Source organism: Capsicum annuum, chromosome 4 (genome assembly GCF_002878395.1).
Source record: "Capsicum annuum cultivar UCD-10X-F1 chromosome 4, UCD10Xv1.1, whole genome shotgun sequence".
NCBI classification, from domain to species: Eukaryota; Viridiplantae; Streptophyta; class Magnoliopsida; order Solanales; family Solanaceae; genus Capsicum; species Capsicum annuum.
Genome location: NC_061114.1, coordinates 143,951,147 through 143,955,043, shown reverse-complemented (window position 1 = coordinate 143,955,043; position 3,897 = coordinate 143,951,147). Strand labels below are relative to the sequence as shown.

At 37.6% G+C, this 3,897-nt stretch overlaps 1 pseudogene; it reads left to right on the top strand.

Moving 5' to 3' along the window:
* The first annotated feature begins 3,070 nt into the window (after positions 1–3,070).
* LOC124898324 lies at positions 3,071–3,183 on the top strand (annotated as a pseudogene).
* Positions 3,184–3,897: the final 714 nt, after the last annotated feature.

The following is a 3,897-nucleotide window of genomic DNA, read 5'->3' as shown; positions in this document are numbered from 1 at the left end:
TTCATCAATTGTTCTCGAATATATTGTCATATTAAATAGTTCTAAGAAAGATACTTCACTGGTGTTGGCATAAAATTTAAGGACCCATTGTTCATTTGTAATGCATGGTTATGGGAAGAAGAACTACCACCCTGTGGCCTCAAGTTTCTAATGAAATCCTAATAGTTTTTTCGTCATATTCACCAAGAAAATACCTCTTTTTGGGAGAAGCTTTGTCCTCAAAAGTTCACTGTAGTAATGAGTGTGGCACTTGGGTGCTATGAATTGGATGTGGTCATACTTGTCCATGAGGTTGTCCTTAAAGCACTAGGCACACATTACATCAATCAATGACATTGAAATATGCAAACTGTGCCACATTATTCACTAGAGCTCATTGAAAAAGGTGCTTGATAAAGCTAGGCTACAAATTTTGGAGTATAGGATTTTTGGCATGGCAAGGAACTAGCCCCAATTACCGTAATCATGGGCCATGACCATGATCGCAGACCATGACTGTGGTCATGATCCTGAGTCTAGCTTACTGCCAACTCCCTATGTTCTAATCTCTTAAAAGGTTTTAGTCTACTAGAATTCTCTACTATATGGATTCACATGAAGTGCAAATATCACTATTGAAAGTTCATTTGGGTAAAGTGTCAAATACTTGGTGTGCACATCTTATTTGTTTACATTTTTGGCACATTATTTGGAACTAAACATTGCCCCACTTATTTGCATGCCTTATTCAAGCAGCCAACACCAATCCAATCACAAAGTATGACAATATGGTGAGCATAACAATTAAAACTTTAGGCCCGCTCTTAATCATGTATTCTATGACCTATTTTAAAAAATAAAAGCATCGATTCCTGATACCAACCAGAGATGTAATGCAAGAACGATGCAAGGATGCTGTTAGAGAGCTAAGAAAACTTGGCTAAAATCTACCCCAAATTAGAGAGTACGATTATGAAAGAAATTATGAGGAAAATGAGGAAAATTTGGTATGAACTGGCTGAATTTACCATGATCTCGGTCAAGTGGATGAGATCGTAGACATGTGGGTGACCACAATCATACTTAGGGACTATAATTACGGTAACTTAGAGCAATTCTGCTCCTTTATTTTCCTTGTTTAGCTCTTTGTTCAAATTTTCCCAAAATCTCCCCTGTTCAGTTTTCATTGCAAAATAACACACTTTCCCCTTTCCAAGCTCATCCAATTCACTCCATAGTGCCACAAATGAATGAGTTAATTATATGCAAAACCTAATATCTATAATAAAGAAACATGACAAATTGGATGCAAGCCATTTTCATGGCTTTTGTGGGTTGCGGCCCACCTACCACCTTAGTTACCGTCGTGGCATGATGTATTCCTTTATCCATATTTAAGGTGGGCCCCCCAAGCCCCTCTTCATCCACCCCCTCACTCTTCATATACACCATAAAAACAACTTAGAGCTTTGTTGTTTGATTTTTTGTGGTACATATTTTTAAAAAGACCTCATACTCTTGTTCCCTAAACTTCATTTCCTCCATCTCTAAATCGACAATATCTCTTTCGGTGTCCAAGAAAGGATGACCAATGATAATAGGTACCTCTAGATCAATTTTACAATCCAGCACCATGACGCCTGCCAGGATTATAAACTTGTCCACTTTAACAAAGACATCAAACAAATTTCCCACTGGCCTTTTGATAGATCGGTCCGCCATTAAAGGTCGGTGTAGGGGAATCTAATATAATCTTCTTATAAATGACCAAAGGCATTTAGTTGATGCTCTCACCAAGATCACATAGAGCTTTTGCAAACTCATGCATCTCGATTGTGCAAGGAATAGTGAACGCTCCAAGGTAATCTTTCTTTTTTGCAACCTTACTATCCATGATAGCGCTACACCCATAAGTGACCTAATGGTGTCATCTTTAACAAATTTCTTTTTGGACATCAACTTTTTCATTAGCTTAGCATATCCCAAAATCACCTCGATCAATGGGATGTTTATCGATAGATAACTAAGTTTTGATATAAACTTCTTCAATTTATCATGTTCCTCTTTTTTATTCAATCATTGAGGGAATGGGGGAAGAACTTGGATAGCGGGTCATGCTTCACTTTGTGTCTTTTAATCTCAACCACTTCTTAATCACTTTCATCACTTTCATTCTCATTATTTCCTTCTTGATTTTTAGGTAACACCTCCTTTGCTCTAGCTTTGGGCATTTTCTCACTAAACTCACCTTTAAAGGGTTCATCAAGTGACTTTCCACTCCTTGCAACAATTTCTAGAACTTGAGAATCATTATTTGTATTAGAAATTGTGTTACTAGAGAGTCCACCTCTAGGCCTAGCATTTAGTTGCATGAAGACTTGCCCAATTTGGTTTTCCAATTACTTGATAGAAGCTGAGAGAGACACTACGATTTGAGATAGTTGAGAGAAGTCACCTTTAAAATCATGAATCATTTTATCCATGCCTTCCACTCTATTCAATATTCTTATTAACACATCCTCGGTATTGAATTTCTCAGAGTCGATGGCACTTGAATCCTTGGTCTTAGTTTGATATGAGGTGGAATATAATGTTCATAATCACACTCTCTATCCGTCAAATTTCCATCCCACTCGTGGTCCATCCAATATTAATTCCCACCTTGAATTTGCTAGGAAGGGCGGGAAACCCTCGGTAGTTAGCCAAATACCAGATTTCCTTATCCAAGATCTTTCTTTCTTCATCATCTTCATAATATTTTGATGCTCTGGCGTTAATCTCCTTCACGGGTGTGCCCATAACATTTTTTGTTAAGAGTTCAAGTTGGGTCATCATTTTCAACATGGTCTTGTCCTTCTCTTTATTTCACTTACTTTGTTCATTATCAACTATTGAAGTAGTGGAAGGGATAATAGGAACTTTGATATCCTGGGTATGCCAACTTTGGTTTTGCTTTCACACTTCTCCTATCAGTAGAAAGGCTGCATGGTGGTGCATCTTTACTTTGGAGCCACCCATCGCATTATCCACCACTATTTTGTTTAATAGATCAAGGGTATGGTAGAAGACCTCAAGAAGCAACTTCTCTGGGACTTCATGATTTGGGTATTGGGCCAATTTTCCATTAAATCATTCCCAAGCTTCAAACAAAGGCTCTCTATTTATTTGCAAAAAATTTAGAATCTTATCCCACTTTTGAAGAATTTTAGATAGTGGAAAGAAGCTCTCAATAAACACTGTAGTACGCTCATCCCAAGATTTAATTGAGTCGGGTAGAAGTGAGTAGAGACATAAAACCACATCGTCCGTCAATGAAAATAGGAAGAGGCAAAGCCAAATAGATTCTTGAGTAATGTGTGTTATATTGAATGGCACACACACTTCAACTAAATTTCTCAAATGGGTATTTGGGTCCTCATAGGCTTGACCCCCATATAATCATTTCATTGACGACATGTAAAGCATATACTAGTCACATAGAAGACTCCATTCCTATTAGTTGGTGGGATACAGATTGCACTTGTTTGTCCCACTTTATTTTGTTAGCCCTCATTATCTAGGGGACCATCAATGGGATCCATATTTCTTGCACTATCACTCATTGTTCTGTTAACACTTAGATCATCTAAAAAATTTAGAAACAACAGATAAAGTAAATTATACCACCATGGGTATTCCCAAGTAAGAATCACACCGCACAAGTAAAATCTATATTTCATTCCCCGACAACAATCCATTTTGATAACTCTCCACTCACTCTTATTTTTGAGGGTTGAGGCAGTCATTTCCAATAATCCAACTCGAGTTGGGGTCGAATCCACAAGGAGTGGATTATAAATTTCAAGTCCTACGAGTGCTGAAACTACTAAAAGGTTGCCCGGAATGCTAACAAACATGACATGTAAAATAAAATGGAGG